Consider the following 15,691-nt stretch of genomic DNA (forward strand, 5'->3'; position numbering starts at 1 on the left):
AACAATGTGAATAGAATATATTTTACAATAAAACATAACAAGATAAATAAATCGAAGATAAATTTTTAACAAATGATGAAAGATAAGTATACCAGAGTAGAGAAAAATCCGAAAAGTGTGCCACATTTACAAATTGAACATCCAAAAATGCATAAAAGGAAAGCCTATTAAATACATTTTAAGCGTACAATATATATAGAAACCGAGTAAGAAAGTGGGAGTAAAGCCCTGAAAGAGAAGAAGCACGAAAGGGAGGAGGAAGGGAAGTGGGATAAGGATTAGGACGGGGAAAGGATTTTTTATTCACCGGATATTGCAGAATTTACCAATTGCATTAGGTCTAGGAAGATATCTGAAATGATTATAAGTATTTCATAATCGTCCGTAGCACAAGTTCACGTAGAGATGCAGTCTATGTAATGATCTTTTAAAAATGCAGAATACCAACTCGACGGAAGAAAATTTCAGCAGGAAATAGCCCGAATGAAAATTTAAAGTCCAAGTGAAGATAAATTACAATAAGTCTTGCTCACCAAATAGTTTGAAGATAGAGTCCAGGTGGAATTGACATGATTACAAGAGGCACAGCTTTCTTGGTACTCCACCACTCCGCCACGAAACCCGACTCAAATGTGGAGCAGCGGAGTGGGCAATATATATTGGTGTAGAATATTCCAGAAAAGGAGAGAAGGCGACAAGCTAGTGTGTTCGAGAAACATGACATCACGTGTTCACACAGCGCACAAGCAACGGCGAAGTGCAGCGAGGATGACGTAATCGCGCTGGTACTGTAGAGCACAGGTGAGCGGAATGCTTGCCGCGGCGAGGACGAGGTCGAGGCGAACAACAGTAAGTAAGGTAGGGAAATGTGCTGTAGATACGGCGATCGTAATAATGCCATTCCAGCAGAACTCTTGAAAACAATGAAAAACTGATTGTTTGAAGTGATTAATGAATGCTACGAACAAGGAAAATTACCAACTGATTTTATTAGAAGTAGAAACATTACACTCACCAAAAAAGTAAATGCACGAGATTGTTCGAATTATAGGACGTTAGCAATCCTTTTTCAGGTTTCTAAGATTTTACTTATAATCATTAAAGACAAAATTAGATGAAAAATACAACAACAATTGGAAAAGGATCAAGATGGTTTTAGAACACGAAAAGGAACTAGGGAGGCTATGTTAGCATAAAGTCAAATTTTGGAAAGAAGTTTAGAAGTCTATAGCAAAACTTAACATGTGCTGACTTGGAAAAGCCTTCGATAATGTTGAGTGGAGATTGTTTTCATGTTACGGGGAACATAGGGTTTGACTAGCAGTTAGCAGTTTCCGAATCCCCCCCCCCACTCGCAGTGGACGAGAATCAAGAACATGAGCAAGGGTTTCAAGCTCACTGCAGTGTCTGCAGTGGACTCCATCTGGGCTACGACGAGGGGGAGTTCGAACAGGAACCACGCTGTACACGCTGTATTGCATTTTCAGCGCGCCTTTCCATTCTGATCCGGATAGTTCATTTAGGGTGTCGATCCCTCGGTTAGCCGGTGTGTAATCCTGATATAGGACGTCTCCTTTACCGAGAGTTCTTAATGCACACGATTTGCTGTACACTTTTTTCCCTTGAAGTTGTCTCCCATTCTGACTACCATTGCCAAGCCCGTTCGTATTCCTTGCAGAGTATAAGAGCTGTCTGGCGAGTATGCAAGTAACTGCAGGTAACAACTCAGTGGAGATTTCTGGAGAATTCCTTATTATGGCATCATATTTCATGTTGCAAACTTTGAACTGGGAAGACCAGCGTGTCAGGGGACAAGCTGCTCGGCTCAGCGATATGTTCCGATAGGCCAGTGGAGAGATGACGTGGATTAACATAAGTAAATGAATAAACTGCAGCGAGGTCTTCATATTGTGAGCCGGCCCAGTGGTGTAGGTATAGCTTGCGTGCCTCTTACCCGGAGGCCTAGGGTTCGATTCCCGGCCAGGTCAGGAATTTTTACCTTGGCCTGAGGGCCGGTTCGAGTCCACTCAGCCTACGTAATTAGAACTGATGAGCTATCTGACGGTGAGATAGCGTCCCCGGTCTAGAAAGTCAAGAATAGCGGCCGAGAGCATTCGCCGTGCTGACCACACGACACCTAGTAATATGCAGGCCTTCGGGTTGAGCAGCGGTCGCTTGGTAGGCCAAGATACTTCAATGGCTGTAGTACCATGGAGTTTGGTTTCTTCATATCGCGACAGTATGCTTCTTATTAGAAGGTAATGTATTGATTTATTTGAGTGTGTTTCACCTGATCTCTGTCTTTTTTCGGCGGAACACGTGTGTATAGACCTTGACAAGAGAGGTTTTATTTGTTTTATTTTATCGCTTGCGAGGGGACAGAGTCGCCCGGCACAAAAGAAAATAGTAAAACCATGCACCTCTAACAGCTGACTCTTGCCTGATAAATGTGTAATGAAAAAGGTGATGGAACATCGGAAGAAGTTAACAGCGCTATATGCAGTAAATACGAGTGCATGTGTCAATGTGAAATTAGGTCACATAAGTGATAAGAAAGTCATGTCTCTTATTACAGCATTTAGAAGATAATTTGTGCCTAATTTTATGACAATTTACGAGTGCATTTAGTGTTTAATAAATCAGACGATAATATATGATTTCAGTATCTGACTTGAAAATGCACTTCCGGAAATCGCTGGAATGTGCTCTACTTAGCCAAGGATAGTGCAAGCACTCTCTTTCATTCCGATTCAGAGCGTCACAACGAACTCTTATTCTAAATTTGACCGGCGCAGTGAACAGTGGAGCGACATATCGATGGCCTAGAATGAAAACCTCGTATCTCACAAAGTTCTTCCTATCCATTATTTCCCTTAAGACTGGTTACGCCTCCCAGCCACACATGAATATGCATTCCATCAGAACAATGTTCGCTGTGTTCTTTATTCCTATGCCGACGTGTGAAGGAAAATGAACCTTACCGTACCGTACTATAGGAAAGTATGCCTGCGTGACGTATTTACTAAATCCTAGAGTATAATTTTTATAAGGTTCATTTTCCTTTACGTATCAGCATAGGAAAATAAACCCAACGAACATTGTTCTGATGGGCTGCGAATCCAAAAGTGGCTGAGAGGCGTGACCAGTCTTAAGGGAAATAATGGATAGGAAGAACTTTGTGAGATACGAGGTATTCAATCTAGGCCATCGATATTAGGCGCCCGAGTGGAGCTACTCACATTTTAGTAAAACAGTTGCTTATAGAAGTGTGCTCGCTTACATGGATCAACTAGTTAAAAGTATAAATTTACTAAACCAACAGACGTCGAATGTTATCAGTCACTTGTGAGAAAGTACGTATTATTTCATAATATTGAAAGAAACTTGTACTGGTTCCAGCGCATTATTATGGAACTGTGAAGAGGACATCGAATACGAGGAATACGAGGATGGATTTCCCCGCAGTATTCAACATTCATTCCACTATGAGCTGCTAGATCACCGTACCATCGCCAACGGAGGAGAAAGGCAGGAGCATCCGCCTTAAACATGTCAATTAAGGACGACTTTTCATCATTCAACATGAAGTCTGCAGTCCAAATTAAGTCGATTACACCTTAGACTAGATATCTCTTCTATGTAGTTGTATTTTCTTTACTTTTATGTAGTTAATCACTCGCTTTTATTTCTCTCGTACTTCTTCTATTAATTACTTCCCCATCTGAATTGTGTTGAAATGTAGATTTCCAAAATTGGATATTTTAGTCACGCGGCATAGTAGGTTTACCTAACCACGGGTTACGTTCATACGACAGTGGTGAATCATTGATTGTTTATTCGTGTGTTATCTTTGTCATCGTTAAACATTTAGAGAAGGTTGTACTATTGAGAACTGACGTGAGTAATCTGAATCTATACGGTAATATTTTTCATTTTCGAGTAAAATTTAGGTGATATTTGGAGCTTGCATTCACGCCTTGTGGCGATCAAACTCAGTATCATCGAGATGTTAGTTTAGATATCAGGTAATCATTGCATTAGTTAAAGTGTATGACTATGAATGTTAGATTGGATTTTCGATATCGATTTTAACAAATCCGGTTTAGTTCGTGAGTGTGACACTTTGCGTTATTTTTGACCACGTCTTTTCTGTGAGATACTGTAATGGGGTACAGTAATTGGCTTTGTGAGTCTATTTGAGTGGAATTCTTGGATTAATTCATTATTTAGTGTGTGTGTTATAATTAGTCCTCAGATAATTGAATGGGTGTTTAGCGATGTGGTGATTATTAGACGAATATCTGGCATTTGTATGTCAGAGGTGATAAATAGCAGTGTCTTCGTGTATACGTGATCGTGGTCACATTAGAGTTTTGATATTAATAAGCCGTATAGTTGTACTCCTGAATATAGAATTTGTCATTGTGAGAATGAAATTATCATGATGTGAAATTACTGACAGTTGTCAAGACTACGAATGTATTTTTTGACCATTTCCCGGTGTTTAATTTAATTATGGGATAGATTCTTCCATGTTTATAAATTAGAATATGTGTTAGTTCAATTCAAAGCGAAACTCAATTCATTATCGCTCGAACCCAGGACCACGTGCTAAATTTCATGTTCATCATTTGTACCTGCCACTTACGAACTAAATTGATTAGAGAGTGTGAGTAGTGATTTCATGACTTGCAGATATTGTAGTATATTTTTCTGTACATTATTCTTAGTAGCTGAATTGCATAATTATGGTATGCTTGTATATTTTGAAGATGTAATTGGCAAAAGCGATTTATTTCAGGCATAAGTGAGCCATGTGGGCAGAGATATCTGTGTTCCAATGTGTAGGGATTATGATCTACGTTTTTGTCATATTCCAGCTTTGATGATCAATTTTGGCTATTGGAAGAAATGTTTATTTCAGTTTACTTTGAGCGACCACTTAACGTTAAACGATTAATCAATTAATTGATAATCTATTCTGACAGATATATAGTTGAAGGCTCGGCTTAACGTTGACTACATCGAAAGCATATTCAAATAAAACTAAATTGTTTTTCAAAGTTAATTTGTAAATTCCTACGATGTAATTTCTATTCAAATTTTCATTACAAGAAATTTAGTACTTTGAATGTTGAAATTGTTATGACATTTTTAATATTTCAATACTTTTACGATTATTCGGTGTATTTTTCTGATGTGTTCGGGAATTTTTCCCCGACAGCCTAGTTTCTCAAGAAATGATGAAATAATTTAATTAATCAGGATCTGCATGAACGAAATTATTGTCACAATTCAATTAGAATGGTTACAATGGAATTTGCCTGTACCATCCCATCTGTTTGAACTATTTTTATGCTACCTCAAGAGCTTAATTAAAATTCAAGTTAAGGTAGTGATCATCTTCATTATCACAGTTAGCCAGGATGGCAAATTTTCATTTTATTCTGAATAAATCGTGTGTAAATTTTCTATTTATATCGCCGTTTTCATTGCTGACCCTATCATCATTTTTCCCTGTCACTTGCGCCTACTCTTGTTATTTCATGCCAGTCCTCACTGAGCACCCCTGAGGTGTCCCTTGCTCACTGCTGACCTTGTACGGTGGCAATAATCGCAGCTCTTTTCTTGTAAACTTCCAGTTTGACGCTTGTCACTTGGCGTTGCGTTCACAGACAGGAAATACAATGGCCGTGCAATGTAATCCCCGACTGTCTGTTCTATTATCAGACGTCACATTTCATCAATTCTTCCTGCGCTCACTAAGGCACCGCTGGAGTTTCAATCTGTGAACTTGACACGTTGGGAAGAACAAGCTTTTAATGACAACGTTGACTGGGAAATACCTGCAAATGCTACCCGCCTTAATTTTTTTACCTCAACAAATAATATAATTTATAGGAAAGTTCCAACGATATCTACGACAAATTATGACTAACAAATGTGACTGTGCTTTGTTACGGTACTGTACACTGTACACATATTTGTACGTACATTACTGTACACACAGTGGGTGAAATTTTATTAAATTGCATGCCTCTTAGCGTTATCGAAGAAACGCCATGGGAAGGCCCCGTGTAAGGTGCGAGTTGTGGTGTTATGATATAACGGCATCCTCACTTGCCTACTGCCATTCACAATTGAGTTGGGAAGTTTCATTATAATGGCAGTCACTCTCGCCTATTGCTTGTCACAATCGATTTGGACAGTTTTCGTTAAAATGGCAGGCCTCCTTTCCTACTTCCAGGTACATTCCAGTTGAGAAGTTTTTATTATGATTGCAGGCACCTTCCCTAATGCCAGTCAAAATCGAGTTTTGCTGTTATCATTACAATGACAGGCCAGTTTTCCTAACTGGAGTCAGTTCACTGCCAGTCGCACTCGAGTTGGTGAGTTTCGATTATTATAGCAGGCCAATTGCCTAATGCCAGTCACATTTTAAATGGGTAAATTTGTTTATTACGGTGGGCATCCTTGCCTACTGACAGACAAAATCGGTTAGGGGAGTTTTGAATAAAATGAAATTCTCCCTTGCCTTCTGCTAGAAAAATAGAGAATGAATCTATTCATAACAATAGTAGGCCCTCCTTACAAATGCAAGTTACACAGGAGTTGGAGAAAGATCACATTCCTACTGCCAGTCAAAGTAGATGTGTGGAGAATTGATCACAATAGGAGACGCCATTCTGCTGACAGTCACAATCAAGTGTAAATTATTAATAATAATGGCATATACACCATTTCTAGATCGCTACAAGTCAATGCACTTAGCTCTATGAACGAAAGTATATGCACGTTTACAATATTGTAGACACTCATTTACAGAGAAATTGCTGCTTAATGGTACGTCACATCGACAAACGGATTACAGCGTCAGACACACCTTCAATCGTTCTCCATGGCATCGATAAATTTGGGGATAAATAGAGCAAAAATTAAACATCTTGGAGTTTTTGCTTCGGTTACAGGATAAAGGCTAGAATTTCGCCAAATTTCAGTTTTCTAGCTCGTCTGGGAGATGGTACCTCCATTTTGATTTGGCGGGAGGAGGTAAATTTCGGAATTTCCTGAAAATTATTAAACCCACGGTACCTACTGTATAGGTTATCGCTTTGGATAAACATATCTGACTGCCTTCTTATGCAGAGCCCCAAGTTTGAAGCCGCCAGCGTGCCTCCTCAGGGAATTTGGGAATTTTTTTTTTAGGGATCCTGATGTCATGAGCTTCTCTGGTACCAAGTTATACGTTTTTTAGATGCCTAGAAGTGCCTGATTAATTCAAGTATATTTTCATTTTTATACCTTTATATATAGATCGCTCCAAACCGACTTGCACTTACACATACAAGACTAGCAGTTATCCGAGGATTTGCTCGCGTGGATTTCTCAATTTGATAAGGTAAAATCTCACCGAAATATTCAGTTTTATTAACCTAGAAAGTCTTTCTTCACTACGTTTATGGTGATGCCTTTTGGGGCTACGATGATCATGTGACATAGAATTGTACATGTGAGAAACAGTCTTCTCTGAACTGGAAATAAAAGACATGTACCTTTATTTTTAAAGGAGATTGCAAATACCAATTTTCACGTCTGTAGTTCTAGAGATATTGGTATCCTCATAGAAAGAATTCGACTCTTTTTTCAGTTCATTTACCCCTTAAGTGGATTTTCCGAAAAGGAAGTAATACGCGTTTCTTTATATTGAATTAATATTCCAAATACAAATTTTCATATCTGTAACATCTTAAGTTTTTGAGGTATAAGTATCCTCATAAAAAGAATTCAACTCCTCTTTCACCCTTCTCCCCCCATTAAGTTGATTACCCTAGCGGATACCAAAAAAAATGCGCGTTTCTTTATCTTTAAAGGAGATTACAAATACCAATTTCCACGTCTGTAACATGTTACGTTTCTGAGATATACTGTAGATATGTTTTTTTTAATTCCCCTACTTTATCACTCCTGTTCAACCCCCTTGTGTGGATTCTACCAAAAAATATGTGTTCCTTTATTTTTATAAGACATTCCAAATACCAATTTTCATGTCTGTAACACATTCAGATTTTAAAATATAAGTATCCTCATAAAAGGTGTTCAGCCCTTTTTTTCACCTTTCTTCATCACCCTCAATGGGATATTTCTTTTTAAAAGAGATTCCCAATATCAATTTTTACGTCTGTAAACGCTTAGCTTTTTAGATGTAGATATACTCGTTTAATCAGTTTACCCTCTCTTCACCCCCTTCGCGACGGAATATCGAATAATCCTCCCTTAGTGAGCACCTAAACTCCAATATACAAGTATCCCCAAAATTTCGTTTCTTTATATCTAGTAATTTTGGATCGGCGATGATGAATCAGTCAGTCAGTCAGTATATGCTAATTTATATATACATATATATATATATATAGATAGATAGATAGATAGATACATAGATAACGAAAGAGGGGAGTAAAAATTTCATAGAAACTATATGTTTCCCATACTGTGTAAATGCACACTTTCACGTTACGCAGGAGATAAAAACTCTGAGATTGGAAAATGTGTAAAGGATCGCCTTTTAGCAGAAAGTCAGTGCCTAAATGAAGCAGAGAGATTGGGTTCACTGTTAGTCGATGAAGTATTCATAAAAGAGTAGAGGATATATGACAAGAAACTTGACAACTTCTTTGGGCAGAAAGACATTTCGTTATACGTTGAGAAATTCGAAACCACTCAAGATGACTTCCATGCAAACAGAAGTAGAAATGAAAGTAGAATTATCCTGGCTAATGACCTTCCCTCTTTTAAATGTTCTTTTATTGCTGATTTGAGTACAAAATACAGGCTACCAGCAGCATGTTTCCTTTCTAAGAGGTTTTTAGGTACAGAGCTACATCCTTTAACCCACAAACATATAGAGCAAGTCGAAGCTTGCGGATGTTTGGTGTTGCACATTGTGATTTAACTATCATGAGACTAATGCCAGTGTGATGGGAAGAATGCCTATTTATAAATATATCAAACCAGAGATCTGTAATCCTGTTGATAGTGAAATAAATTTATTTTCTTGATTTCTACCAATATCACATTCTGAAAAATTTTAAGAAATTATTTACTAGAACAATATATGTTTGATGGTTCTCAAGATACAAGTGGTGATATTATCAGGAAACTGTACGAAATTCAATCAAAATAAAGATACTGTGAAACCGGGTTTTTCCTTAGATATAAACACATCGAGTATGACGCAGTGGATGACTTCAAAACAGAGTGAGTAAACCACTCTTGTATTACGGTCCATAAGTGGGGTACATTGTTTCAATGAGACTATTTCTCTATTAAACTGAGGTATTGACGTTAAGAATATAACAAATATTTTCAACGCATATTTGTTAAATAATGAATAGCTTATATTATGTTATGAAGTTTTGAAATAGTAAATTATTCATTACATATAATATCGTTTGGAGGCTTCGTTGATTTCTTTAAAGAAGAGTTACAATATCGCTATAAAATAAAGAATATTTAGGATCGAAGGTTCGGAGAGTAACAGAAATATAATGAAAATATGTGCGATGTTGAAATAAAAAGGTACGAAACGTCCTAAAAAGCAAGCCGGTTGAAATTTGAATGCGCTGGTTTGAGAACAAAAAAGGGTCCACCTATTCAATACAATACAATGCAATGTTACAAAATGAATTATAACATTTTATTATTCATGGGACCGGTTTCGATGGTGGTCTGCATCATCTTCAGCCACAAAATTAGAAAAACATACAATGACAAGGTTGCAAGAACAATGCATAAAAGTGTACACAAATCTTATAAATGATAGGAAGAATGACTTGATTAAAAACATGAGCTATGGACATTAACTTGTAACATTGACCTAAATGGACACTCTTCTGAAAATATGGTTCCAATTATCTTAAAGCTTTGTGTAAACGTCCTCTTAATAAGAGTTCACTGAATCTAAAAACTTTGGATGATATGTGATAGATTAACAATGAGCTGAGGACAATAACTTATAAATCACTATCTTAAAAGTCCAAAACCATATTTCCTTTTTCATGAGAATATTTGTATGAGTCTCTTCTTCATGAACACTCACCGACTCTTAAAGTAAATGGTGCAAATGTTATGAACTTCAATCAAAAAAATCTTGTTTTACCATTGGTTGAAAAAGATCGGTCGTTAAAATAGCTTAACCACTCTTAAGACGCAACAAATTATAGATCTAAAGAGAACATGAAGGAAATTTATACTCTGTTTTTACTTAGTAAAATGCATGTTTTCCCTAACCTAAGAAATTGTGGCTGGATTAGGTCTACTAATTATTCCACAGCAAGTTTTTACATCATCTGATTACATCTATGTCATCTGCTTACACACATCATACACGCTGCCAGAAGTCCCATTTTGAACCGAGAACGTCGTTTAGCACCCTGGAAAACACGGCGTCCGCCTCATTTTCGTGTAAAAACTTGCTCCACGGTAACGCTCGCCCATATATCTCGAAGGCCACACAAAATGTACTGACCAGGTTCAAGTGGGAATAGCTTGAGCATCCGCCCTACAGCCCAGACGTGTCACCCTGCGACTTCCATCTGTTTAGTCCGCTGAAAATAAAAATCTCAAAAGGAAGCGCTTCCACTCGGAGACGAACTGAAGAACACCGCGAAGGATCGGCTCCTGTCACAGCCACGGGAACTGTGGGAGCAGGGAATTCTTCTGCCCTTGAAACAGTGGGATAGTTGTGTTCAGAACTGTGGCTGGTTCATGCGTCCGTGAACGTACGACTTGTCGGTAATTTTTACTATTTTCGGCACCTCTCTCATTTGTCTGAATTTATGTTAAATGTTGTTCTCACCTTAATTGTGTCCGACTCGTTGGCTGAATTGTCGGCGTACTGGCCTTCGGTTCAGAGGGTCCCGGGTTCGATTCCCGGCCGGGTCGGGGATTTTAACCTTCATTGGTTAATTTCAATGGCTCGGGGGCTGGGTGTTTGTGCTGTCCCCAACATCACACATCACACATAACACTATCCTCCACCACAATAACACGCAGTTACCTACACATGGCAGATGCCGCCCACCCTCATCGGAGGGTCTGCCTTGCAAGGGCTGCCCTCGGCTAGAAATAGACACACGAAATTATTAACCTTAATTGTTTCGGTTTGGTTGCTTTTCGTTAATTTATAAGTATCCTTCGACGTGCAATCATATAATCATATCACAGGTTACACGAACACCGCTTGCCTATTTTTCTTTCCCCTCTTCGCTGCCTTACGTTATTCTTTCTTGCTTGTTGATTGGTTGCATCACCTTGACATGACTGTTTACATCGACGGCAACTTTCTTTTTGATTGGTACCGAAAGTGTATTCTTCCGCGATTTTCTGTCTTTTCATTGGTCATTTTTCTTATTTGCTTTTAGCCTTTGTTATATTAATTAATTGGAAATTTCGGATATATTCTTTCTGGACTCCATTTCCCTCACTATTTTGTATTTTTTGTTAAGATTTTCATGAACTGGTTTGTAATTATTTTCGTTAGTCTTACAGCACTATATTGCGACCTATCTGGAAACTTCTACAGCGCTATTTAAGGGATACCTCAATGCAGTTCTACAGGAATGCAGCCCTCACTCTCAACAAGATTTCACCGTAATCGCTGCTCCACGGTAGTCTGAGTGGACTCTTTCCGTCCAGGCTGAACTTCGCCGCACACACTGAAGCCGGCAGCTTGTTGACATGTTTCTCGCTTCACCTTGCTAAAGGCCGTATACCCGTATATGCTTATTCGATCTGCGGCATGTCAAGACGAACGATATTTCTGCACTACTGAAGCTGGCATGACCGGTGCATTTAATTTTCTATGGAATTATAGTTATCATAGCCAGGACTTTGTATTTTGCCCGAAGCTGTGATCCAAACTCACGAATTTTGTACTGCTTTTGGTCAGCCATGTCTACTTCTCAAAGACGACTATTTTATGCAGCTGGTTTGCCTTTCAAGAATTCGAAAAAGCACTGCAGTGCGGGACTCCTTAATTGCTGGTCTCATATTTGGAAACCATTTATTTTAATCATCACTTTCTTGTGGATCATTTCGTGCTGTAAAATCTTGCTTAAATTTGGAGTCTTTGTTAATTTATTGGTCTTGAGGGCCAGTTTTCACAATTCTTGATAGCTTTAATATCTAGTCATGACTATTTAAGTAAATATCGGTATAGCTTGGACTAGCCTTCAAACTTAATATATTGAATTATTTCAGATACTCTGAATTTTTCCCCGATTTCGTAAGACAGCAGTCTTATTTAGGTTCATTATCTTGTGCACATCCGGTGGCCTTTTTTCGGCTCATGGATATGTGGACACTGTTCTGAACTTAAAACTTAGTTATTGCTAATGTTCAAAATCATTCGAATTATTTACTGTTATTTTTTGAAATTCTAATAAAAATGGTGTAACTGCTGAGCACTCTATTCTAATTTCCCGAGAACCATCTCCTGTCGTTCCTTGTTTTCTCCAGTGGCTGTTACTTTTGAATAAAGACGTCGATTATTCCCACAGTGTCGTTTCGTACCTTTTCATTTGAACATCCCTCGTACTACGTATCCTGTCAATAGACTTCTTCTTGTAAATAGTTCATTTCAATGGATAATTCAATGTTTACATTATGCTAACGGGACTGGTTCAATGAATAAAGTCAGAATTCACCACTTTTTATTTACAAAGGACTGTTTCAGACGATAAGATATAAAATTCCATTTATTTCTGAATTCTTTAAAAAGTAGGCGAGTTCTCGCTAAATACTAAATAAAAATGATTTCACCAAATAGCATTTGATTCGCTAGTTAGATGGCCTCGGCTCATCCTCAGTACGACTGCTACTTATCGCTCGCTAGTTACAAGTCCCAAGAGGAACATTGAACAACGAGCGCAAGTTAACTTCGTTAGCGCAGCTCCAGTCAACTTACAGGTCAAGTGCTGCCACGTCCTTAACTCTATTACGACAGACGAGGAGCGTGCTTTCTAAATGAAAGGTTATTACAATGATTGTGTCCGTAAATTAATAAAAAGCACACGAGGTACTTTCCTCTGAAAATAATTTCTCCTCAACCCAAATTTTCGTGTCTTCGGGTGTGAAGAAATAATTAAATTGATTATTTATAGTACAATCATTTATCCTTACCCAGAATGAACTTCAAAGTAGTATAGCTTTTTAAGGTAATAATTTGTTCTCCAAGTCTTTTCCGTACAATTCTATATAAAACATACTTTGATGCTTAACAAATGTGAGTAAAATTAAATTTTAGATAGCGCTGACGAAGAAAATGAATTATCACTATCCTCGCACTAATGAGGTATTAAATACAAACTTCCTGCGGCTAAGACTTTAAGACCATCAGAGGCGCTGCCACACCCTATGAGTGAAGAGTTTATTTCTTCACGACAACAAATAATTACGTAATTATTGTTCTATTTGCTGTTAAACTACTTCCTGTAAATATATTACGTCGAGTATTTACAACTGCTTAGCTGAATTATCAGCGTAGGTGCCATCGGTTCAGTGGGACTCGGCTGGGAATTTTAATTCTTCTGGCTCGGAGGATGGGTGTTTTTGAATGTATCAATACACAATTTATGATTTACACACAACACTACAACCACCGCAGAAGAACATACTTGAGTGAATATTCTTCCATATAGAGCAGGCATGAGGAAGAGCATCAGGACAAGTTCATATGTATGTCACGGATCATATCCGTGACTGCATCAGGGTATGGGAATATGCAAGAAAAGTTGAAAAAAAATCATTTAGTAGATAAGGATGGCTTGAGGCAATGAAAGAAGAAGAAACGAATTTCAGTAAGGAAATTACTCATTCCCGTTGGACAGGTACATAAGATATATACATCTACTTTTTCTACAAACATACCCTGTGAATGGTAATAAAAGCGAAAAAGGGAGAGAGAACGTTCAAACACTGATGCTTATGAAAACTGCAACACAATGAAAGATGACTGTCCCACTCACACAGAAAGCAGGGGTGCTTTGTGTAACCTCCTTGTAAACCTAACAGAATACCTATCACTTTGAAATCACCACACACTTGCCACTTCTGTTCCTGGTACTTCAGTTTACACAAAATCATTTCGAGATTTCCATATGTTTCTCCCTTAAAAATCGAATGAGCAGCGGGAATGGATGCAAGTTTGTTTTCATTGTGAAGAAGGACGTACTTCAAACTATGCTTGGAGGCGTCGATGTAAAGTCTCCAGTCAATAGGGTCATACTGTGGTGCTCCTAGTTTTAAGATAACCTCCGGAATGTTGTTGCAGTAAACCAAGATTGCCTCTTCAGAAAAGAAGAGTGTAAATTCTTGTTCGCGATGTCTCTACCAATAGTAAGTCATCCCTGGTGCCAACATATTCCTTTCACGAAGTCTAGACCCGAGTAACCCGGAAGACTCCTTTGTAAGGCCAAGATCTCGAACGAAGTCATTTAATGCGCTTTGCTCGAACAGTCTCGGTTGTTTGTCGACACATTCAGGGGGGAAATCACAGTCAGAGTTAGTGCCCGCATTTCTACGTCTGATTCAGAAGAGGTACAATCCTGTAAATGTTCTGGACGCTGTGGTACTGGTGTATCAGGGCTATGAGGAACAGATAAAAATTCAGATCAAGTATTACTTGGATACACAATGTTACATTTTTTGCTGCTGTTAAATCCCTTCACATTTACACAAGAGAAAACAGCGAGGACTGTAGTCTGGGGGTTCTCGCCACACCGATGGAATACCTAATGGCAACGCAGTTCGCTTACCGTTCACCCATTGCCGTAACTGCTCTATACAGGTTCTACAAGCTTTATGTGGTGCCCACAGCTTGTCTTGGTCTCCAAGTTTCAAGCCAAATGAGGCATAGCAGGCCTTTCTCACGAACTCGGTTATATTGCGCTGTTGCCTTCCATATACACAGCAGAATGTGTCTGGACTGTTCTTGCAGGCACTTTGTGGCATGTTGATAGATGTAAGTTCAATAAAAATATTAACACAGAACGTCACTCACATACAGAACGCTTGTATGTATGTTGGGTAGTCAGCCTGAAGGCTGGTTTGATCCTCTGTAGCTCCGCCAACAGCTGTCATAAACAGCCTAGGCGTCACTGAAGAGGCGTACTAGGGAAATGAGGAGCGAGGTAGTTTCCCGTTGCTTTCCTCACCGAGCCAGCCGTTGCTATTACATATCAGTCTGCCAAGCCCACTGAAATGCATGCACCAACCGACCCTATGAGCGATATTTTCACACCATACAAAACAGGGACTGGCTGCATAAGGAATGGTATTACTAGCATCACTCGTACCTCAGTCACTTTCATATTGTCAAAGCCAAGGATGAGACTGAGACAGGTCAATGAAAGTAACAAATTTGATATAGCCCATACCAGAAGACATAGTGCACTATAAACACTACATCTCGCCAGCAAAGGCATACAGAACGCTTATGAAGACAAAAATCTCTTTTTACTAGCAAGCGAAACACAACTCAGACTGTCGCGAAGCATAACGAGAGAATGACGTAATTCAGCCAAAACCGCGCGTTGCCGGCTATGTTGTACATAGTTGCCGGCTCTACACTCTGAGCGTGATAGTACAGGACTACGAGACGGCTGGAGGACGTCGAATTAATAAAAATAAAATA

Source organism: Anabrus simplex, chromosome 1 (genome assembly GCF_040414725.1).
Source record: "Anabrus simplex isolate iqAnaSimp1 chromosome 1, ASM4041472v1, whole genome shotgun sequence".
In the NCBI taxonomy this organism is placed as follows: Eukaryota; Metazoa; Arthropoda; class Insecta; order Orthoptera; family Tettigoniidae; genus Anabrus; species Anabrus simplex.